Source organism: Pseudorca crassidens, chromosome 5 (genome assembly GCF_039906515.1).
Source record: "Pseudorca crassidens isolate mPseCra1 chromosome 5, mPseCra1.hap1, whole genome shotgun sequence".
Lineage (NCBI taxonomy): Eukaryota > Metazoa > Chordata > Mammalia > Artiodactyla > Delphinidae > Pseudorca > Pseudorca crassidens.
Window position 1 is genome coordinate 148037391 of NC_090300.1, and position 24184 is coordinate 148061574.

Genomic DNA, 24184 nt, shown 5'->3' on the forward strand with positions numbered 1-24184 from the left:
CCTGCGAGTCCCAGCTAACATGGCCACACCCCGTTCACATAGATGAGCCGTCCCAGCTGCTGGCCTTCTGGATCACGAGCAAAGAGATTACTTCAAGCCACTTAGTTCGGGGCTGGTTTGTTACACACAAATAAAGTTCTCATGCGCTTCTTGTTTATTAACAAAAATAGGATGAATCCCTAGAAGGCATCCCAGGAGTCTTTGATTTTTCCGTGTTGTCAACAAGCCCTGCTTTGGACCCTGTACTGGCATTTAGCCCTCAGGGAGGGCGCTGGGCTTGCCTGGTAGCTGGCAGGCCCCAAAGGCGGGTTTTTCCTTTCCATCAGATAGCAACCTGAAGCAGGTAACTGGCCGGCTGCAGCACTTTCCCCTGTGGTTTATTTATGCTCCAGGCCACTGGACTCTCAGGGATGCTCAATTCTGTCCGATGACTGTGGGAAGAACAGCAGTAGCTAACAAGGAGTGCTGGGCTGGGGTCTTTCCCCTCTATTTGACTTTGCTTCCCCATTTTAAACTGGAGCAAACAGGCAGCGGTCCAGAGAGACGGCCTCAGGCCCCACAGCTGAGAAGGGCGGCAGCCTCACTTGACCTTGGAGAGCAGTCTTGGGGCCCCGGCCCTGAGCAGCTGGACCCCCGGGCCTGCCCGTCACCCCTATCTGCACCCGAGTCCGCCTGGTGGACCACCAGCGCCCCAAGTGCATTCAAGAACTAGTTTTCTCTACCCAACCATTTTCTGTTCTGAGTAGAACCGCAGCCTCGAGTTGCTTATTCTGGTCTTCGATGTTGCATTTCCACAGACGCTTCTCATCCTGTGTGTAGATGTTCTCGGTGCAAGCGCTGAAGAGCCAGTGAACACAGACAGAGGAGTCTGCTTACTGCACGGCTCCACGAGGCTTTGAATGCTTGCACCGCCAAACCCACCGACCCACCACCACCGTAACCGGTCATCTGGACTCGCTTCTGCTCTCACCCAGGGCGCCCCTCGGGGCCTGGGGGCGTGACCCCACCCTCTCCTCCCAACACTCCCCGATCTGGCCCCGCACAGGCCGGACGCACCTTCGCGTCCCGCTCCCGGCGCGCCCTCCAGCGCGGGGACTGTGCGGGCCCCAGGCGGCCGGCGGGGTCTCATGGGCGGTCCCCGCCGGGTACCCCCCACCCCGCCCTATGGCTCTCTGCGCCCCGGCTCCCCGTCCCGGATCCACGTCCCCGCTCCCCGTCCCCAGCGGACCGCAGGAAGAGCCCGGCGCAGGGTGCGCGCGCGCGCCCGTGCTGCGTCGCGGCGTCGCTCCCCGGCGTGCGCGCGGCCGGCGGCGGGGGGCGAGGGGAGGGCGGAGCCGACACCGAGGGCGGAGGGTGGAGGCTGAGGCGGTGGCTGAGGCGGCGGCCGGTCTGGCCGCGCTCGGGGGCGCGCGCGGGGCCGCGCCAGGCCACGGGCAGCGCGCCGCCGCCCCGGGCGGCCGAGCGAAGCTCCGCGGACTCGCGGTCCGAGTCTCGGTGCGGCGCGGAGCGGAGCGGCCCGCGGCTGAGGTGAGGCGGGGCGGCAGGGGCGGCGGGGGCGGCGGGGGTGGCGGGGGCGGCGAGGCTCTGGTACCGCGGCCCGACCACGCCGCCCAGCAGCGCGGGGCAGCGCCGGGCAGCGCCGTGGCCGCGTTTATGTAAGCGCCGCCGGGCAGGTGGTGAGGCCGCGCCGGGCGCGCGGCTCGAGCGGGACCAGTGCTGTCCGGAGGGGCTGTCCGGAGGGGCTGCGGGCCGCCTGGCGAGGGGAGGTTGCGCCCGGGACGGCCCCGCGTCTGCTCCCCGCGCATCTGCGCGGGATGCTCTGCGCCGCGGGAGAGCGAGGCTGCGCCCCGGGTTGAAGCTGCGCCCCGGGGCGCGTATGGGGAGTCCGGGGATGAAGGGGAGGCTGCGCCCCGGGAGGGAACACTGCACCTCGGGATGAGGCTGCGCCCCCGGGAAGGCAGCCTGCGCTGGGGACAGCACTGTCCTCTCCCCGGGAGTGCCGCTTCTGCTCCGGATGCGCTGCGCCCTAGGGAGGGAAGGCTGCGCCCCGGCACGAGGCTGCACCCAGGACGGCCCCCCCGCCCCCGTCCCCTTCGGGAGGGCACCGTGTCCGCGCGGGATGCCCTACTCTGCGGAGAGTGCACCCCCAGGGTGAGGCTGCGCCCACTGTGAGGCTGCGCCAGCCAGGGACGGCCCCGCGTCCCTTCCCGAGGGCGCAGTGTCCGCGTGGGATGCTCTTCGCCGCGGGCGTCCCGGGGCGGGGAAGTTCCCGCGGGTGCCGGGCGTCTGGAGCGATCCGGAACAGTCTGGGGCGATTGGGGGCTCGAGGTGAATTCTGACGTGTTCAGATCTGCGGTAGGAAAATTACCGGGTAGTGAATGGGTCTGGAGGAAGGTGTCAGAGTGGGCTGTTGACGCTAAAACGGGTTGGAGTCCCAGTTGACATGCTGGGGAACCTAAAATGTGTTCTAATTCCTATTTATATGTCGGAGACCCGCAGCGCCGTGTTTGGCTCGCACTTCGTATTTTTAGCCCGCTGGTTTGCGTTGTTACTTCTGATACGGTTACTTTCTAATAGTGGTTCGCTTTCAGCCCTCGAAGTATAAGGAAAAGTGGCTTGGTGTCAGACTTGCTTCTCTACTCTTAGTGCCCTGATCAGTTGATGATCCGTAAGTTTTGAGATTAGAAATAGTTAATTAATCCTCTTTGTTCTCTCTTAAATTTACCGTATGTTTTATTCCTTTGAAAGGTGCCACCTAGAGCTGCATTTTCCGAAATACTGGGTTGTGTTAAGAGCAGTCCTGGGCAGTGTCTTTTGATTGCCATCTTTTCTTTGAGGCTGGGATTCTTTTACCTTTTTGCTGAGGGTTTCCCTGAGGGGAAAGGGAGAAGGAAAATGCAGAGGTTGGCTGGTACCCTTCCTCCTGGGTGTGGGAGTTAGCTGCCCTGCTTGCAGGGTCCCTCCAGGGACAGGGTCCCCTCCGCAGGGTCACCCACAGCAGGGCTCATAAGTATCGCTGAGACTCACTGAGCTGTCTGGCGATCCTGCCCTGCCCAGGTGACGGCAGGGACACACACTCGGGCTCTGCAAGGAAAGCATTGTCTGTGAGCAGTGCCCCGTTTGATGTCTGAAGGTTCGTGGGACTGAATATATCCAGCTACACCTTCAACAAAATTTGAAGCTGTAGTTGGAAGGGGAAAAAAAAAGAGGCCTTTCTGCAGGGGGCAGTGGTGGAAAGAAAATTGGTCCAGCTCTGAGAAATTGATGACACATGTATCTCGAGATGCAGCGTGCTCATGAGGTCAGTCCTGGGAGGTGAAGAAAGGATAATTAGCGAATAACGGCTTCCACAAAAAACTTCTTGGCTTGAAGGCTACTTGAGTCCTCTGTGAATTTACATGTCTTAAAAGCATTTCAACTGCTTTTAGATTGGAATAAGAAAATTTTTTAAATTTATATTTGTCTGGTGAATGCACAAAGCAAACGAATTCATTTGGCAGAAGTACTTAATCCATGTCGTGCTGTGCTGGGCCCTCCCTGCTTTTGGCTCCTGGGATACAGTGCTGGACAAATTAGGCAGAGTTCAAAGAAGTTCAAAAGCTGGCAGTGTGTTTCATTAAACACTGTTACAGCATTACATTTTAAAAATAAAATTTAAAAACGTGTACCACTGAAATTTTTATTGATAGATTTGAAAGTATAAGCGTGCACACTGTACGCTCAAAAGGTACAAACGCATAAGAAAACCTCGTGTCACTCCATCCCTAGCTGATCAGTTCCCTGTAACTGCTGTGACCAGCTGACTGTGTATTGTCCCAGCAGTAGTCAAAATACATACACTGTTATATATATGTTTTAGTATAGTTTTAAATATTTGCTGTAAGAAACAGTGCTGCAGTGAATATTTTTTTCTACATGGGTGCAAGCAAAACCCACTAATCATTTTTTATTACTCATCAGAATTCATTAGCTGTAAGCTTTATTTAAGTGCTGGGTTTTATTCTCTTGAATGCTCTGATGAGCTATGTAAGTACTTAGTACCAAGGAATTTATTTAAATAGGTGGGAGATAGTTAGAAAGTACATTTTGGAGATGAAGAGGTGAAGTTATACATTTACCAGCCTATAAAAAACTTGTTTAAGAAGAATTGTCAGGGGAATTCCCTGGTGGTCCAGTGGTTGGGACTTGATGCTTTCACTACTGGGGCCCTGGGTTCGATCCCTGGTTTGGGAACTAAGATCCTATAAGCTGCGTGGTGCGCCAAAAAAAAAAAAAAAAAAAAAAAAGAGTCAATCTTGGTATGAAACTGAAGAGCTTCGAGAGGTCCAGTTTTTTTGGAAAACTTGATCTTTTTGTGTCAATTTTCTAAATCACAGATTTCCAAACCTACAATCTGGTGTGATAGAAATGCTGCTGTTTCAAAACAAAACAAAAAACAACTTTTAGAAAGTATGTTCATAATACGTGAGGTAGGAAAGGCAAACGGGGAGACTTGCGTTTAAAGATTGTACGTTAGAGTCATTTCGATGTCCTTGTCCCTCGAGTGCCTTTCTTTGGAGTTACGCTTCATTTGGAGTGTGGACCGAGGTATTCACCTGGCCTTGCTGCCGTGCTTGACAACGGTTGGTCCCAGGCCATTAGGACCAAATTATCACAGTTTTTTGGTGGTCTCATTAGTACTGCCGGCTGCTCTCCTCCTGTATGTGTGTACAGCGTTCTAGGAGTGTGCCAAAAAACGACTTTGTTTTTCAGTGTGTCTTTGTGGTGGATTTAAAATGTGAAGACGGGGCAGAGACTGGGGGGGGGGGAAGCAGCTCGGAGGGGCCCGGTATTTTTATGGGAAGTGCAGTGACACTGCTTGCATCTAGGGCAGACTTGTTTCGCTCATGTGGTCGCCCCACAGGTATTGGTATTTGCCATGTGCCAGGTACTGTTCTAGGTGCTGGAGGCGGGAGTGAACACAGCCAGGGTAGTTCCTGCCCTCTGGGGGTTCACATTATGGGGGAGATGAGGATCATAAACCCCAGCTAAAGTCCTAAGTGCTGGCCAGAGAAAACCATAATTTGAAAAGATACATGTACCCCAGTGTCCATCGACAGATGAATGGATAAAGTAGATGTGGTACATATGCACAATGGAATACCACTCAGCCATGAAAAGAATGAAATAATGCCATTTGTGGCAACATGGATGGACCTAGAGGTTATCACACTAAGTGAAGTCCAAGAAAGACAAATATCATATGGTATTGCTTGTGTGTGGGATCTAAAAAAAAAAGATGCAAATGAGCTTATTTCCAAAACAGAAATAGACCCATAGACATAGAAAACAAACTTATGGATACCGAAGGGGAAAGGTGGGGGGGGGGAGGGATAAATTAGGATTTGGGGATTAATGTATAGACACTACTATGGATAAAATAGATAACCAACAAGGACCTACTGTAGAGCACAGGGAACTCTCCTCAATATTCTGCAATAACCTGTATGGGAAAAGAATATAAAAAAGAATAGATATATGTATGAATGAATCACTTTGCTGTACTCAACTATACTCCAATATAAAAAAAAAAAGTCCTAAGTCCCAGCAGGGGCAAATCAATCTAGCAGGTCGGGAGGTCTGAGGGAGCTGGGCGCCACCTGGCTTTATTAAAAGTCACAGCCTCAGGCCCAGGGTCCAAGCTTCGTGTCCTGGGCTGATAATAGCCCAGAGCCCAGTGTGGCCTAGGGGTGGGAGGGAGGGTGGCAGGAGTGAGCCCAGAGGCTGGAGGGCTGCCGCTTTTGGGAGCAACCTGCTGGGGTATGGAACTTAGATGGTGATCTCAGCCTTACTAGGGCTGCCTACCTGCCTGCCTGCCTTCCTGGTTGACTTTAGAGTTTTGGACAACAGAGTGACGTGATCTGATTCCTCTTTGAAAAGAATCACTCCAGCTGTTACGCAGCTACTGTTTGTCGGGAGCTCGTGGTGTGCCAGGCCATTTAAGCGCTCCACATACATTACTTAAAATCTCATGATTGTCTATAAGGCAGGCATGACTCTTAGTCTCCTGCCTTATATGTGGGTAAAGCTAGGTGCAGAGAGGCCACAGATAAGTGGCAGAGGGAGTACTGCCCTGAGTGTCCGCGCCGCAGGGACTCTCCCCCTCCCCTGCCCTAGGCAGAAGGGGAGCATCAGGGGCCCACGGTGGCCCGCCGAGGCCTGGCACCAGGGCAGGCGTGGGGAGATCAGATCCCGCTTCGTCTGTAAGTTGCAGCATTAGTTTTTGTACTGTTAACAGGAAAATGTTGCCAGTTTGCCTGTGACACAATGCTTTCCGCTCACTTAGGTGTCCTTTATGAAAGAGCGCTTAGACTTTAAGCATATAGACTTTAAAAATCATGCCAGCCTTGTGCTTTCATGAAAAAGGAAAATGTGAGTGAAATAAAGTAACGATAAAATGTCTTCACCTTTAGAATTTGGTTCCTCCAAATCAGCCCCATGGCATGGTCCGCTATGCTGTCACCCGCCCTTGCCGAGGTGGCATTTCTCACGACTGCGCCACTGCTGTCTCTGGGACGCGTCCAAGCTGTGGATACACGATCCGCGAGTTTGGACGCTTTCTTGATCCTACCGGCAGGTGTTAAGGAGAGGTTTCCGGTCCTTAAAGGATTTGTGGACTGACCTGTTGATGGGTCCCATTGCCCTGTCAGTCACGCCTCCTAGAGGGACGGCTGAGTTTGACTACTCAGAGCTCCTGCCCGATTTCAGAGTCGTGAAGATGTGGGAAGACGCGGGTCTTAGAACTGAGGCACTGCGGTGTGTTTTGCAGGCGGCCCATCGGGATTGCCAGTAGTCTCTGCAAGATGGGACAGCCCAGAGCGACCCCCAGGTCGCTGGCTGAGGGGCAGGCTGGCGAGGCTGTGAGGTGGGGAGGCGGGCCTACGGGTGGGCGGGCCCGCGGGTGGGTCTCTGTCCTGTGCGCACCAGGCGTGTGAGCTTGCGCGCTTTGATCCTCCTGGGCTTCAGTTTTCTCTCCGGTAAGTTAGGAGGAGGAGCAGGACCTGGTCTTCTGGGGTAGGTGGGTCGATAGCTGAGCTAATGTAAAGGGCCTAAAATAGTACTTGCTAATGGTGCTTAAGAGGGCTTCCTTTGGCTCAAGAAGAGGTTGGGGCCAGATGTAAATTTGGGGGTCATCTGTGTAACTGCTGACGTGTGAGACCGTAGGCTGGGCTGTGGGTGTCCACACAGAAGAGCAGGAGGGTGCAGCCTGAGCCCGGGGGCTTTGGGCAGGGGGTCCACAAGAGGGGGAGGGCCCTGGATTTGATAAGAGGCGGGTGGCCTTGCGGTGGGGAGGGCTGGGTGGAGGGAGGGGTGGAGAGCATCGAGCATGGAGGATCCTCTGGAGGAGGACAGGGTAACGGGACAGAAGCCGGAGGGTTGTGGACTCAAGGGAGTTTTTATTTTTGATTTTTAAATGAGAGTGATTGTCATATGTTTTGGGCTGACAGGGATGATCCCGTGGAGAAGGACAGATTTCCAGTGCGCTGGGAAGGGACAGTTGTAGGGGCACAGTCCTTGGGACGGTGAGAGGGGTGGCCGGAGGCAGGAGCGAGCAGGACTTCTGTGCACGGGAGCCTCGATGCACTTCCAAAGTATTTCTAAGAGACATGCTGCCCCTCTGAAAGGAGGGCATAAAATAAAATATAATTTTGTGCTCAGTCCAGGAAACTTGGGAATTGTGCTGTAGGGCTTAGGATCTAGTTTCTTATTAGCTTCTGGTGCTAAACACACCTTGGGGCAGCCTTACAGAAAGATGCGTGTGGAAATAGCGTTTTTGTTTATTAAAAAAACCCTCACTCGTCTCTAGACGTATCATCAGCTTCACTAGGAGTTGGCACCTTTATTCACCAAATTTAGTGCTACTCAGAGGACTAAGCAGACTTGGCTCCTGGTTAGTGCTTCCTTTGTCTTAAAGCTCTGGAGGGAAATGCCAGTTTTGCATCCAGGACGGCTGCCCCCACCTCCTGGGAGGCGGGCGGTGTTGCTTTGGGCCCTGCAGGCTTAAGCCCCACGGGGGCCGCGGCGCTGGCCTCTGGTTGCCTGGTGAAATGGTAAAGCATCTGCCCTGCATGCCAGTTCGTACTGCTTGTGGTTAGTTGTTTTTTTTTTTCGGGTTTGGAGTTCCGAACCATCAGCCTTCTCCGTAATGGAGTCAGCAGGATGACGCGCACGGGGCCCCCGACCCCTTGCGCTACAGCCGCGCGGTGGGCTGGGGGGAGCTGGTTCCCACTGCTCTGCCTGATCACGTGCCCCTGCCCCGCGTGGATGTGGACAGGTTTGGCTGAGGGCCTTCCCTGACCGGATGCGGGAGGCGGGAGAGGTCTCTGCCCCTGGGGAGCCAGCCTTCCCTCAGGGCGGCCCGGCCAGGCGGGGCGCCCACGTACTGAGCCAACGTGGAGGCCGCTTATTGGAGTGGCCTCTGTCGGGGCATCCGTGGGGATGCCAGCTGTGCGGGCTCTCCTGGGCCCAGGAAGGGCTGGCAGCGAGGGGATGAGGGGCCCCGGAGTGAGATGGGAGGCCCTGGCGGAGGACAGAGCCTGGTCGGAGCTGTGCTGGGCGGCTGGGAGGAGAGAGCAGAGGTGTGGGCTGACGGGTGGGGTCCGGGAGATGGGGGGCCTGGAGGGTTAAGAAGGGCTCTTCGAGCTGTGGATGCTGAGACCAGAGGGATCTGAGGTGGGGATTCTTATCCCCCGGCGTGTGGTGTGCAGGGTATTTATTTTGCTATATACTTATGTGTGGTCTGTCAGATACATCATGTGTTGTCTGTGAAGCGCAGGCCCACGTGTGCTTAGCTTCTGTTGGGTAGGATTCGCTTCCGTCCGTCATTCCTTGCAGTCCTCACGGCAGACGCTGCCTTGTGCCTGCCTTTCAGATCAGGACTGACAGGAGAGGTTCAGTAACCTCCTGGGAAAATGGGATGATATCTAGCTGACCTTGGTCAAGACCTCGCTGCGTGCCAGCCGTGGTGGGATCCGCTTGGTCTAGTTCACTCCCGATGATAACCTTAGGGGCTCCGCCTCGTGCAGCCATCCTCACCCCCTTCTTACCTGGCTCACCTGAGCGGCTGCCCACAGCCTCCCCCCGCTGCCGTCTGTCCAGGCCCAGGCCTTAACTGGAGGCTGGATCAGAGCCCTGCACCTGCCCTCATCTCAGAGCTGTCCTCTCCCGCCGCCCCTCTGGCCGCCCCCCCCCTCCCCAGCCCTGGGGCCTCGCCTCCGGCTTTCTGGTGGGCTGCACTCCTCCGTACCCTCCCCTCCCCCCACCGGGTGCCCTGTTGTCCGTTCTGTTCATCTGCCCTCTGTACCCACCACTCCCTCCCTTTCGTCAGCCTGCCTGGCAGAGTGGAAGCCTCAGGAAGGCAGGGGTCTTGTTCTGTCTTTATCCTCAGGGCCCAGAACAACGACTGGCAGATAGAAGGCACTTACCACTGTTTGTTGAATGAATGAATAACTTTTTCTTACTTTTAATGTAGGCAGTAGAATCTGAACTGAGACTGTTTGCCTCTGAAAATGCGTCTTTTCTGCCTGAGCTGCTGCACCCCTCCCCCCACTCCTATTGTACTCGGTGAATCAGTCATAGATTTATGCCCCATATGTCTGTGATAGCTCCAGATTTCTGTGCTTTTCTTTGTAGAACAGAAACATTTACACAACATTCAAAATTGCTCTAAAACTATAAAGTGCAGTATAGCAAATTAATCTGTTGAAAACAGAGAGTCCTCAAGTTGAAAAAAAAAGATAGCTCTGTTCTGTTAACCGCTTTTAGGTGACATGTAATTGAAACACGTTGTCTTAAGAAATAACAGTACCTGTTGCAGAGAAGTAATATTCATAACTACGTCTTGGGGAAAGTGAGAATACTTTGAATAATTCCAGAAGGCGTCAGAAAAGCAGCCAAATACAATAAAAGGATTTAAACATTGGAAGGAACGTAGCTTCACAGCTGTTTGGCAGGGGAGCCAACAGAAGAGTTGGCTGGAAATTGGGGCACTGGGCCCTTCGTCCCAGCCCAGCTCTGACCTGGTGGGCTGTCCGCTGCAGGGTCCTCGCGTGTGAAGGGGGTGGTCTAGTTGGTGATGTCCAAGGTCACTCCATTTCTAGAGGACTGTTGTACATAGGAGTCGAAAAACAAATTCTCAGTGCTTCGAGGGTCATTCAGTCAGATGTCAACAAATATTTAACCTCCGAGCATCCCTGTGTGAAAAGCACGCGGTGCCGGTCACTGCGGCGGCTTTGGGTGCACAAGAGGCTGGCCTCGGCGCAAGGTGTCCTGTCACCTCCCTCTGGACCCGCAGTTTTCCCGGAAGAGGGGAGCAAGGTGGGCCAGCAGGCGGGTCCAGGGGGTAGAGTAATGGGCTCTGGCTTAGTGAGAAAACACCAGACCCTGGGGAGCCCGACTGATCCCTTTCTCTGGTTTCTTACTCTTAGGGGACGAGACTGTGTTAAATGTTGAATTAAATTGGGTCTGCAGGTCTCGAGCTTGGCAGAAACGAGTAAAGGTAACGCAGGAGTAGGTACTATTTCATCAGCCCTCTCGTGTCCGGGAAGCGTTAGAAACTGAGGGCGTTGACACACGCGTTGGGCAGGTGGGAGAGTACGGTTCAAAGTTGCTTTGTGTTTGCGCCTCTTCTCACGGGCCGTGCTCACAAGTCCGGTTTCTTTTCTCGTTCTGGTTGCCAGCAGCCCAAGTTCCCTGCCGCTCCAAGTCTTCCCTCGCTTAGGGTGAGTGATCTCCCTGAGGAAGGAGTTTGCTCAAGGACGTAGGGCAGCTTCTCATCACCCGCGTGGGGCCGAGAGACGGCACGGTTCGCAGTTCCCGGTGGGCCGCCGTTGCCTCCCGATGCCCAGCTCCCTTCTCTCAGCGCCGTCCTGGCACCTGCTCAGGCTCCTTTGCTTGGGGGTGAGGTTTTGTAGGTGTCAGGTGGGCACAGCCTGCCTTGTCCGCGTGCTGTGGCAGCGTGAGGACAGGGGACTGGATTTCTGGCTTCTGCCTTAGGAAGGGCAACTCACCCGGGGAGATGTGCCCAAGAAGGGGCGGGTGGCGGCTGGGCCTCCACAAATGCAACCCCTGAGCGCTCCGTGAAGGAGGCTGGAAAGCGTAGTTCACGCAGACACTCGCCTGCTGTAGCCTGAGCACGAACAGCTTGACGTCCGTCTGTGGAGGTGTAGGTCCAGAGGCTTAGGTGCTCGGGCCACAGTTTAAACAGCAGTGGTGTGGCCTGTCATGTCTGCTCTCTTCTAGGTGTGAATGAAATTAATTACATCAAATGCACATTTATTTGTCTTGATCATTTTGAATTTGATTCCTTTTCAGAATAGGGATCTACCCAGAATAGTAGTCAGAAGGAATCACTGTTCTGAGCTGGTCGTCTGTGTTAGGTTCTGCCATATGCCTGTTATGATACAGTGTTCTTCTGGTGGGATACTTCAGAGGATTATCCTTTCTTTCTTAATATATTAAAACTTCATTTTCATTAAAAAGCTATCTAAACGTTTAAAGATCCTCATGTAGTGATTTTTTAAATTAACAGCTCCAGGGCAGTAGCAGCACAGGCAGTAAGTAGTGAAGACTCACTTGCTGCAGGTAGAAACTGGTACGGGGGTTGAGGCTGAAACCCTCATCCAGGAAGATGTGGAGTTTGTAGGAATGAATTGTAGGATGTCAGGGCTGCGAGAATTTAGGGCCACAGAGTTCAACTTAGATTTGACCATCAATGAAATCCTATGGAAAAAAACCTTTTCCATCAAGTGTCAGCCGGTTTTTGGAAGTGGTAAGATGACCACCTCTGTGTCAGGACCGCTGGCTTGTGGTCCTTCTGAATAAGTGGTCCGGTGCCAGCCACGTGCAGACCAGGCTTACATCCACATCTTGTGGCGCCTCCTCTGGGGTTTTTCCTCTTTGTATTTTACTGGTGTCACGTAGTAGATGGTTTTCACCCACGTGCACATGAATGAGACACGTATTTGATCATTGCACAGCGACGCTTTCTGTTCTTTAATTTTATCCTCTAATGAAACCGAGGGTATTGATGATGTTTCCAAAGGAAGAGCAGGTATTGTGTAAACCAGCCCAGCGCCCCTTACATTCTCCCTCAGCGATCTGCCCTGGGCGTGCGCGGCACGGGTAGGAAGGAGCCGGACTTGATGAATTTCAGCGTTTCTCACCGGAAGCCCTGCTATAGGAACGGGAGGGCTTTGCCCATAGTTAGCCAAGACTTTGAGCCACGCCGCAGCCCGGGAAAGGTGTGCTGGGTTTGGACTCGTGGGGCAGAGCTCTGCTGCGAGGGAGCCGTGCTACGTGCCCGCGGCCCTGTCCACGGCAGGCGTGTGCTTTTCACAGGGAGACCCCGCCGCCCAGGTGCCTGCCCAGCCTCACTGGTGGTGGAGGGAGACTATACAGATGGTGCGGACGGTCAGCCCGCGGTCCGAGCGCCCATCTTTACGTGCCCGGGAAGATGTGGGCAGGAAGTACAGCTGGGGCGGGCACTGGGGGAAGCTTTGTTTTCTCTTGCTTGCGAAGCTACCATGAGATTCACCCTCAGTAAGTAGAGAAGTCAGCGATTTTCATGCATTTCTAAGCTGTGCAGCTGTTACCACAGTCCAGGTTTAAACGTTTCCATCACCGCAAAACGCTCCTTGTGTGTGTTTGTGGTAAATTCCCATTCCACCTCCAGCCACTGGCAGCCGCCGATCTGCTTTCTGTTTCTCTGAAGTTGCCTTTTCTAGGCATTTCATGTAAATGGGATCGTGCGATATGCAGCCTGTTGAGTCAGCCTTCTTTCACCTCGCATAATGTTTTCGGGGTTCGCCCATGCCGTACGGTGGATCAGTAGTTATGAAACCGCTAGGTGGTGTTTTTGGGGGAGGCTCCGAGGAGCTTCAGTTCTTTATGTCTCAGCGCAGAGAGAATTCAGTGAGAGGCAAAGTGATAGATAAGAAGCGATTTATTAGAAGAGGACACTTGTGAGTCTCACAGGCGGGTGGGCGTGAGGGTGCCGTGGCCCGAGCACTTAGTGGGCTACAGTTTTATAATCAAAGGAAAAGTGGGAGGGGGAAAAGACCGCCTTCTTCCTCATTCTTGAGAAGACGTCACGCTTCCATCATCAGCTCCTCCTCCAGGTTGCACTGGGGAGTTTTCTTGTCTCTACATGGTCGGGCCAGGACTGTCATGGTGCAATGGAAAAATTATTTCAGGTCTCAGTACAATGCGGGTCTGAAATGTCACCTTTCCATAAATTACTGTTTTTTATGTGTGCAGAGAGCATGTCTTAGGGGTCACTAGCTTACTGGGGCCATCAACTTACTGAGCTCATTGGGCAGCATGTGGGTCTCATGCCACCATTGTTTTATTGTTTTGAGGCACGGCTCACGCTTCTGTTACATGGTTTTGTGGTTGAGCAAACCTGCTTTCTTGAGTGATCCTTAACTTACTGTTGTCTCCCAAAGCCCCCCTAAAGTTCCCTGTCTGTCTACAATCCCCTAATGGCATTTCTGAGCGATTTGATTATCCTCTTCCATCCCTATCAGTTTGTTCCTTTCAGTTGCTGACTAGGACTCTGTTGAGTGGGGGTCACACACCTGTTTTAGCTCTTCGCCAGGGACGGGCGTTTGGATCGTTTCTGCTTTTTGCCTCTGTGAAAAGTGCTGCTCTGAGTGTGAGCGAGCACATCTCTGTGGACAGGAGCTTGGAGTGGGGCTTAGAGTGACGGCATGTGTGACACTGACAGCACAGCTGCTCGTGGGACCCCTGGGCACGCTCTCAGGTCTGTCTCCACGACGTGCCCTGCATGTCTTGAATAGCGTGGACCTGTTACTTGTGGGATGAAATACCGTGGACCTGAGGTCCAGCACAGGCGACCAGGGTTTCTAGTGGTGACGCCCTCTGTGCTCAGTATAGGACAGAGGAACTCTTCCCCAGTATTTGGTTTTTCCTTTCACTCATCAGAGGAAGTCAACGAAGAACTATTAGGCGTGTTAAAAACCACACTCAGCCTGCAAACTCCATGTGCTCAATGCTTTGCCCCTGCAGTTCCCTCCTAGGGATTCAGCCTGAGGACACGCCTCCAACAAGATGAAAATACAGATGGAAGTGACCTAAATGTCCAGTCAGGGGCGGGTGGATCGACTCTGGGTGACCACGTCACAACGAGCCATGTGGAGGGGTGGGTCTCTGGCGATTTCCAGAACATGCGGGAAGGGAGCAGGGCTGAGTGCCAGGGGGTGTCGAGTGAGCTCCCTTCCCATGAGAAAACACGCATATCTGTGCCTCCATGTAAAAGGAAAACAGGAAGGAAGATCAAGGACGAAAGGGATTGGGCCCTGCAGGGGTGGTGGTGGGGCGCTGGAAAAGAGAGGGGGGCACAGGTGGCTGGAGAGGTGGGCGTGGGGCTTCTCTGAGTGGACGTCTCAGTACAGCCGACTCAGAACCGTGGACCCCAGAACAAAATACATGAACCTCAACCAGGACTGGGGGGACCCAGAATGGGATAGAGACAGAACCAAAGCTCAGTATAGGACAGAACAATAACAGAGCTACAGCAGGGGTGGGGTGGGCAAGAGAAGAATCAGCTGGGTGTTGGGAAACAGTACTTTTCTAGATTCTGTAAAGCCACAGACAGAAAGGGCTGCACACAGTACTGCCCAGAAACTGTCTGTTTCTCCGGGGGGTGAGGTTGCGTTGCGGACGTGTTCATAAGGATGGAACGGTGAGTGTGTGGTGGGAAGAAGTTGCAGACGAGGGGAGGGGACAGAGGAGCCCGGGCACTGGGCTGGAGCCAGGTGTCAGAGTGCACCGAAGTTTTGAGTATTTGTCCATATGCCAGACGGTGCAGAGACACAGATGTTGGTGCTTAGGTCGCACAGCTCCTTACCCAGTCCCCCGAGGACACCCAAGTGCTTTCTCTGAGCAGAGAAGAAGGGGTCCTCTAAGAAGATGCGACTGGACCCCCTCATGGTACAGGGAAGAGCTCAGAAAGGACGGGGCCACGTGGGCGGGGAGAGGGTCAGAGCTGGTGGCTCTGAGCAAGGACTTGGGTGACGATGGTGTTGGCTTGTAATCCGTAGAATAAAGTAAACGTCCCTCACTCTGCTGATATACGTGAATAACGATCGGTAAGCAGGGAGAAGGGGAGCCAAAGAATCCCAGTTACTCAACGCGAAGGAAGGAGGAAATAGGCGATCACCGTGAGGCCGACCCCAGGGCGATATTACTTTAGGCGGGACCCGGGACTGGCGCTAAGTTAGTGAATGAACGTTTGAGGAGAAACAGGATATTTTTCTAGTCTCAGAGTTATCTCTTCCCCAAGTCACTTATTTATTGAAAAGGGAAAAGTAGTAACTTTAGAGTGGAGAAAGCCAGCAGACACCACCTCACCCAGGAGATCGATGTGATAAGACAGGTCGCAGTCATAGCTTCATAGCTTCTCCCCGACATGGGCATGGGCACAGCGTAGGCACGAGGAGGCGGCAGGCAGACCCCGGGAGAGGGTGTCCCAAAAACACCTGGCCAGGGCTCTTCGCCGTCCACGTCCCGAGAGACGGGCTTGGAGGGGCCTAAGGAGACACGCCAGCGAAATGCAGTATGGGCTTTCGAGGGGGTCCTGGGGCAGAGAGGATGTTAGTGGGAAAACTGGTGAGATTGCGGTAGTGGAGCTCATGGTATTGTCCTGACTTTGATCATTGTTCAGTGATGCCATAGGTAGATAGCTAGTGGGAAGCAGCCGCATAGCCCAGGGATATCAGCTGGGTGCTTTGTGACTGCCTGGAGGGGTGGGATAGGGAGGGTGGGAGGGAGGGAGGCGCAAGAGGGAAGAGATATGGGAACATATGTATATGTATAACTGATTCACTTTGTTATAAAGCAGAAACTAACACACCATTGTAAAGCAATTATACCCCAATAAAGATGTTAAAAAAAAAAAAAAAAGATGTGACCCTTAGGAGAAGCTGGGTGGGGGCTACGTGGGAATTCTGCGCCGCTGTCCACTGTCCCCACCCCGCCGCCGCCGTCTGAGCTCTCCTGGACTCTGCCTCGGAGGGAGGGTTCAGCGTTCCAGGGAGAAGCACTCTCTTGCCTTCTCACTGGAACTCTGGCCACCTCGAGCCCCGGTGTGGAGCATTCTGGAGACAGGCGTCCTGCACCCGTGGCGCGGAGGGCACGGTTCTTCCAAAGGGCATGAGAATCTCCTGGACCCGGTGGGAAGAGGCGCTGTGACCAGAGGCGCAGGACCTCGCACATGGCCACGGGGGCTTTCCTAGGTGTCCTTGGTCTTTTGATGTTATTATTTTTTTCCAGAGAGAAATTTAAAATTTTTATATATTCAGATTTATCAGTCTTTTCCTTTACGACTTGGGTTTTGAGTCCTGTCTAAGAACACTTTCCTATGTCGGGAGTCATTCCTCCTTAATTTCTTTCAGCAGTTTTATATTCTGTTTTCCACATTTAGCCTATTAATCTGTGTGAAGTCTGTTTCTATACAGTTTGAGGCCAGGATCTAATATTTTTTCCTGTTGGCTAGACAGTTGCCTCGGTCACTGCATGGTCTGGTCTGCCCTTTGCTCAGCGACCAGAAATGCCACTTGTATCCTTGCCTAAATTCCTCCTTCAGAAGGTGTCGTTTCCTCTTGCTTGTCATTGTCGGGTACGAGCTGTGGAGTTTTGCGTGTGGATTGTGTCCCCAACTCATCCCGGGGAGAGGATCACGGTGTGCAAGCAATGCCTCTTCCTTTCTAATTTTTGCACCTTCCCCTTATTCACTGGCTGGAACTCGTGGTGCCAGGCCGAGTGGGGTATTGGGACAGTGGTGGCGACCAGCAGTCGCTTCTCTGGTTCCAGCTTCCCTGTGGACGCCTCCCATGCTTCCTCACTGAGGGTGACGTTCACTGTAGTCGCTTTGTACATGCCCTTCATGTAGTTAAGCAAGTCGCCGTCCCACTTTGCTGACAGTTTTATTAAAAATAAACTTTATCATTTACAGCAGTAGAATTTTATGGCTTGCTTTCTCTGCATCTGTTGAGATGGTTGTCTGGTTTCCCCTCCTATCTGTTAATATAGTAAATTTCATTCATAGATTTCCTGATGTTAAATATTCTTCATTTGCAGGAAAAACCTTACTTTACTTTTAACACTGACAATTAAATTTGCTATTTATTTTAACGTTTTCTCTTTTTCAGAATGAGTCCCTCCTCTCCCCCTCCTCCCACGTGCTTTTTTTTGAGGCGTAGTTTACGTACTGTAAGTTACTGCAGTGGGGTGCTGATAAATGCTTCAAATGGCTTTTTTTGGTGGGGGGGACTGTAAAAAGCCCTGATTTGTAGCATTTGCCAATTTCCGTGGCATAAATGTTCTCACCATTACCTATTTCAAGCTACTGATGAGCTGTTGGCTGGTGGTCCACAGAATTCCTGAGATGTAACAGTCCTCTCTTGAGGTGGTAGGAGCTGGCCCAGCTGCTGAGAGCCTGGTGGGCAGCCTGGTGATGGCCGTGCCTGTGACCATCTCAGATGTCCTCTGTGGCTTCCCCTGCCCACCTGCATCAACACCGCACTCCCTGGGGTCTGACCTTGGTCATGCTGCATCCTCAGCCCGTCTTGAGACCTAGCGTTCTGTCCTGTGCGTTCATAGCACATAGTCCCCCCTGAGAACAGCCTCGGCCACCTTGTTTAAAGATAGTGAAATATCGAGCTCCCACTGAGTTTTATTGAAAACTTGAGCATCTGACTCATGATTCCTATTGTGGCACTAACTTTATTAGAAAACAGTGTGGCTTCTGTGATAGTAACTCTCCTGAAATCTGAGGGGCTGCTAGCATCATTATAATCGTGTAACTTTTCATCTTCCTTAGTCTAGATTAAGGCTTTTTTCATTCACTGATCTGTGTAGTCATTCAGCAGGCAGCTTTTGAGCGTCTACTGTGTGTCAGGCGTTTGGATTCCAAAGGTATAGCAGTGGGTAGAGAACCCAGTGTCTTCCCTCGTGGAGCACAGGTTCTGATATACCTTTAAGTTGTGTGTCTTTCTAATCTTACCATCCTTGCCCGTTTTCTCCTTGCTCAGACACCTACTTGTCTTTGCTCCTGGTGATACCTTAAATCAACCCTGAATTAATCTGATTCCTTCCACTGCTTCAGTTTTGAAACTCCCTGCTTCGATGCTAGTTGACGTTTAGCTTAACTACTTATATAATTATTTCTGCTTTTACCAAATTTTCACAATGAAAAGGCCAAGGTGATTTTGACATTAGGAAAGGTCGGTGTTTTAAAAGGGTTGCGACAGTAGACTCACTGGAGAAGTTTAGTGAGGTGACGCTCTTTATGGTGTGTGGCCTGTCGTCCGAGGAGGAGCCGGGGACGAGCTGACATCTTCCGCTGCAGTTCTGGGGCGTCCGAGGGCTGCTGCCCACCAGCATGGTCTCTTCTAGCTCCCGATGGCGTTAGGGTGTGTGGGGCTGTGCTTCTGGTAGCTGGGCGCTCAGGGGCGGGGGGAGCCTGGTCACCGAGTGCTCTTCCGTGTTTGCTGCATGCCTTGGAACCATGTGGGGTGGAGGGGGGGACCCTGTGCCCCTGTGGGCTGCAGTCCAGGGAGAGTGGCAGGCCTCCCTGTGGAGGAAGAGCTCGAGGACCTTGATCCGGGGTAGCTGGCATGGAGGGCAGGCTGGGGAATCGGGATGCAGGCCGGTGGGCCCGAGAAGTTCACCTGCCCGTAGTTCTGCCACACTGATTGGGAGTTCTGCCTTTTTAATGCTTTGCAAAATTAGTTTGTTTTTAATTTAAAAGTCAGTATTTTATTTTGATAAGAAAAAATAGTTCTAGTTTATTTATTCAAGCAACTTAGAACACCTCGGAGATCAACTTCCCTCCTTGCTCTGGAGATGCTGGGGGAGCAGTCAGGGTGTGAAAGCGCAGCTTGGGCGGGTCTTGCTCCTGGCCCCGGGCAGCCGTCTGCAGGGAAGAACCTTCCAGGGAAGGACGGGTCCCTGTGCTGCTGGGGCCGTTGGCGCAGAACGTGTGGCCTGGCCCTCGGTCGAGGTCCAAAGCCAGCACCCGTTCTCGTTCCTCGCCCCATCCCACTTGACACCTTCACCCTCTGGGGCCTCCGTTGAGGATGGACAGAAACTCTGGGGTGACTTGTGACCTCTCGGGAATGCTGACCGGGCTGGCCCTCCTTTCTCTTTTGACCATTTTGCAGCTGGCTTATGAGGGCGATTTAAAAATGGATGTCAAAGAAAACATTTTTCATGGGAATACCTATTGTGGGGGGGTATAGTTATACCTTGGAATTTAGCCTTTGAAAGTAACAGTTATGGGGATCAAGTCTTAATGTGAAGGTTGAATCCTCATAGATTACCTTTTTTGCTTTTGTTTTGCGGTACGCGGGCCTCTCACTGCTGTGGCCTCTCCCGTTGCGGAGCACAGGCTCTGGACGCGCAGGCTCAGCGGCCATGGCTCACGGGCCCAGCCGCTCCGCGGCATGTGGGATCTTCCTGGACCGGGGCACGAACCCGTGTGCCCTGCATCGTCAGGCGGACTCCCAACCACTGCGCCACCGGGGAAGCCCCTCATAGATTACCTTTGAATCTTAGAATCAAAATTCAGGAACCCTTGTCAAAAGTAATTTTCCGTTGTTGTGCTCCTACTGGATTTTTAAAAATGGATACGTCTTATTTATTTGTACTTAAATGTATGTCAGACTAATACTAATAGTATCACAGAATAGGAAAAACAAAACATCTTTCTATAAATATTAAAGTAATGAGCAAATTAGGGATTGTACAAGAACACAGCAGATGATGTGGAGGAAATCAGTGAAGCTCTTAATGGCTTAAATCTAACTCTTGAGTAATTATTTAAAAACTTTTAGTAAGTAAAGCCTCTCAGTCCTATAAAAATAGGAGTAATTCGTCATCACACGTTTGTATTTTTAGTTCTTTGTCTTGGAGGTAGATCCTGGGTCCTAAAGAGATCAAAACTAGTATCACATCTGGTTTTCTAAAGCCAAGGAAATCTTTAACCTGTTTTCTGGAGCCAGCAAGGTAATCTGTTACTAGGCCATTGAACCCCTTTTGGGGAGTCTCAGGTCATCCACCCCCCCCCCCCACTTACACAGTCGGTACAATGAAAACCAGGAAACCCAGGCTCTGAGATAAGCAGAGTCTTGGGAGGACGGAAGCAGCTTGGCTACTGACACACTGTGGGGTCACACCCGCCTGCACGTGACTCCGGCCAGGAGGGGCCTGGCGGGACCCCGGCTGGCAGGCACTGGGCCCCGAGGTGCGGAGTAGCTGCCGGATGCTGGCTTCCTTCGCACTTCCCGGCCGGCTCCGGAACTGGATCCGGGCCATGGGGTCCCTCTCATGCCCTGGGCACCGCTGTCCCAGCCCCGCTTACACTCCCGTTGGCTGCTTTCCAGAAGCACCCGCGGCATCCCTGGAGATCATCGGTCATCCGAAGAGGGAAGTGGGGATCCTGTGGGCGCCGCCCTGGGAGCCTCCCTGCCGCTGTCCTCTGACTCCGCGGCCCTGGAACTACCTCGTCCCCCTCGGTGAGGCTCTGCTGTGCACGACTGGGGCTGCGGTCGGTCACTGTGGGTGCACAGCTGTGTCTGAGAGGAGCCTCTCCCGGGAGGAGGCCGCGGGGCCCAGGGCCTGGGGAGGCACAGGCCGCGCTGCGGGGCTGGGGGGCTGGGGGTGCGGGCGCTGCCGGCGGGCCTCCTGGATTTCTCAGTCATAGTCCAGAACCCCCTTCCTCCGCGTCCCCCCCCCCCCCCGCAAAGCACCTTGGGGCTGGGCTTCGTGTCCCCGCAAATGGGAAGCTCAGAAGAGGTTCAATAAAATCTAATCGAATAACCTGCTTCAGGCGTTTCATATTCAGGGTGATTTGTTTAGTTGCCGTCTCCACTTGCGAGTCATCTGATGATTTGTATGGCTCTAGGTGACTGTAACCTTATTCAAAGCGTTTTAAGAGGTGGTTTCTTGTTTCTAATGTTATGTATAATGTCCTCTTTGAAAAGATGGGTCTCTAGTGATTTTGTGTGTGAAAAGTGAGGCTCTTTTCAGATATGGAATAAATCAAATTATTTGTTCAGAAACGTCCAGAAGTAGATTTCACAGCTCTGTGAACAGCTGGGTTTAAAGCACAGTCTTTAGTGTGTATTTCGAGTCTCATTGAAGACCCAGAAGATCAGCTAACGGCAGGCTGCTTGCCTGTCTTTTTATCGAGGGCAGGGCTTCCCAAGGGCTGTGAGCCCACTTTGCACCTAATGCTGTCGATAGTTTGTTGTCCGAAACTGCCTTTGCGTTGGGAAATCTTCAAGCAACATTTGGGAAGTTTTGGGTCCGTCCCCTAGGGTGCTTTTGATGTGGGTCTGGTGGAAAATGTCCTTGATGTTTTGGCAACACCACCGCCAGGTGCCCTCACTGCTGTCTGGGCTGGAGTGGTCGCCAGTCGGGACACCGCCTCTGCTGGGAGAAGCAGCCCCGCTGCTCTGGGCAAACCCAGCCCCACCCCAGGGCCCGAGCGTCTGCTGCTCCTCCCGCGGCAACAGTCGTTCCCCAGGTGTTCACGGGGCTGCCACTGCTCCCCGTTGAGCCGTCCCCTAGTGGCTCCCTGGCCTCCCCCGTGCCGTTCTTGTCTGTGCCCCGTGTGTGAGCACTCGACATGCCCTGTCTGTCTGTTTGCACGTGTGCTGTCTGTCTCCTGCCCTGGTGTGTGAGCTTCTGGAAGCCCGAGGCGCCCTGGCCACTGGTGTAGCAGGCCGTCGGGCCCGGGCCCGGGTTTGGCTCGTGGTCGCTTTGGCAGCAGGTAGCAGACCGCCTGGCTGCCGTGGCTTCCGACTCCTGGGCCTCCCTCTGCAGGCCGGCGTTTCACAGGCGGCCCAAACTGGACACTTGGAGCCAACCACTGTATTTTCCTCAATTTTCTACCCTTTTTCCTCCCAGTGAGTGTCGCAGCACCCTCAGTTGCTAGGAACAGCTTACCTTTTTCCCCAGACCTTATGTTCAGGGTTTTAAAATATGTTAAAAAGTCACTTTTAAATTGTAAAAATTATTCAACATACAGAAATAAAGCAGCAGCATTTGAAGGTTCTATGAGATTATGTATGTCTGACCTCTGGGTCACTCGTGGGGTGTGCAGGAAAGCAGAGTGCACAAGCGGACTTACTCACTGGGCCTGGATTTGGGGATGATCTGCCGTCACTGTGTTGGCCCCTGTCACTTACTGTCCCCAAGTCAAATGTAGCCTCCAGCTCCTAAGAGAACTTGCAAGTTACAAGAGCTCTGTCGGTGGGAGACCTGGCCACTGCCCATCACCCACAGTACGGAGAAAGGCTTTGCACACCACCCAGTTGTTTTTTGACTTTATAATTTAATGAACCAAAGTGAAGGTAAAGTATCTTTTGATTCCCAGGTGCGCAGATTTCCTGAGCCACATCTTCAGTTTGCTGGGATTGTCCCATCCCCTCTCAGTCTGTTCCTGGAGTGGAGGGAGGTGTGACCATGGCGTCCATGTGCTGCACACCGTGGCGTTCTGCTTTATGAGTCCGTTTCTGTCCGTGAGGTCGAGGCGTGGAGGCCGGCGAGGCGCGGGCGCTGTGTCCACGCTGGGCAGGCCCTGACGTGGTGCCCCTACCTGAGGACCAGCCGCAGAGCGAGTGGGCCCAGCGGGGCCAGCAGGGTGAGCGGGCCGGGCGCAGGGCTCGGGCCGCGGGCTTTGAGCTTGATGCCGGGCAGGGCCCGGCTCTCCGAGGTGTTGCCCTCCGGGGTCGGGGTGGTTGCACTGTCCGTGGGCTCCGTGCAGGTCTGCGCGGGCAGGAGCAGGGCCACCAGCAGTAGCAGCACTGGCGCGGGCGGCGCTGGGTGAGTCTGCTCGGCTGAGACTTTTTGGGGGTCCTGTCGGGCGAGGTCTAGGCCGCTTCACCTGGCGAACTCGCGCTGCCTGCTGTTAACGGCCCGCCCCGCGGCGGCCGCGCGCCCGGCCCTGGGTCAGGGGCTCAGCAAGCCGCCCGCGCCAGGCCCCCTCCCACCCGCACCGCCCCCGCCCAGTTCCTCAGAAACCCCGGTTCAGATATTTTTAGGGGGTACCGGAAACCTTACGTCCTAACGTATACAGAGCTTTAGTTTTAGAAACCTTGAGATGATACTTTTTCTTAAGTATGCCTGTGATATAACTAGAACATTCTTTGGCTAATGCTTTGGTTTTGCTAATGTATAACATTTACTTCCTGCCCTGGAGTTTAAGGGGTAACTCATTTCTCAAGTAAATCAGGGATCCTTTCGCTCTGGGGAGTGCCGGTGAGCCCCACCATCTTTCCAGCTGTGAACCTTCTCTCCCCAAGCACAGCTGTCGTGAAACCTTCCGAATGCCGCGCGCTCCACAGAGACGTTTGGATGTTTGGATGCTCGTCAAGTTAGCAGACCAGCGTCTCTGCCGATGGTTCAATGGGAACAGAGCAACGTAAAGTTGTGTAAGAGAAACTGAGCAGACACAGTGGGATGTCCGTTGCCAGACTCGGTCCACTCCACAGCAAGCATGCTTTGTGTTTATTTTTAGTTTAAATCAGAATCGTCAGTATGCTTCTTCTTACTTAGATTTGGTCTCCACTTGTTGACAACACAAGGGTTTAAATTTTTTTACATTTTTAAAAATTGTGGAAATAATACACATCCTTGGAAATAATTATGCAGGCAGTTTAAAGTGGAAAGTTTAGGCTTCCTCCCCCATCTCGCTCCCTGCAGGCAGCCCTTGCCACAGGACCACCCAGTCAGTGTCCAGTGGGAGAAAGCCATTCCCCCAGAACAGAGTTGGGGTGCTGTTACCAGAAGGAGGAAGATGGATTCAAGGTAGGCTCAGCTAGCTGTCTGCCAAAAGTGTATTTTTTTTTTTTTTTTTGCGGCATGCGGGCCTCTCACTGTGTGGCCTCTCCCGTTGCGGAGCACATGCTCCAGACGTGCAGGCTCAATGGCCATGGCTCACAGGCCCAGCCGCTCTACGGCATGTGGGATCTTCCCGGACCGGGCCACGAACCCGCGTCCCCTGCATTGGCAGGCGGACTCTCAACCACTGCGCCACCAGGGAAGCCTCACAAGGGCACTTTTTAATGTGTAACTGCATGCTCCATAAACGAGCATATAAAAAAATAGTGAGGGTTCC

At 53.2% G+C, this 24184-nt stretch overlaps 1 protein-coding gene across 11 annotated transcripts in view; it reads left to right on the top strand.

Annotated features, from left to right (window-relative positions):
- Positions 1-1384: 1384 nt before the first annotated feature.
- ADARB1 (adenosine deaminase RNA specific B1) overlaps positions 1385-24184 on the top strand; it is a 114542-nt gene continuing 91742 nt past the window's right edge. For 8 of the 11 annotated variants that reach the window (XR_010943889.1, XM_067739677.1, XM_067739678.1 and 5 more), the window contains exon 1: positions 1385-1527. The gene's annotated coding sequence lies outside the window, so the exon portion shown is untranslated. Of the gene's footprint in view, positions 1528-1634; positions 1656-2229; positions 2356-24184 lie in introns of those variants that run through there. The other 3 variants (XM_067739676.1, XM_067739674.1, XM_067739673.1) reach the window with 3 other exon arrangements.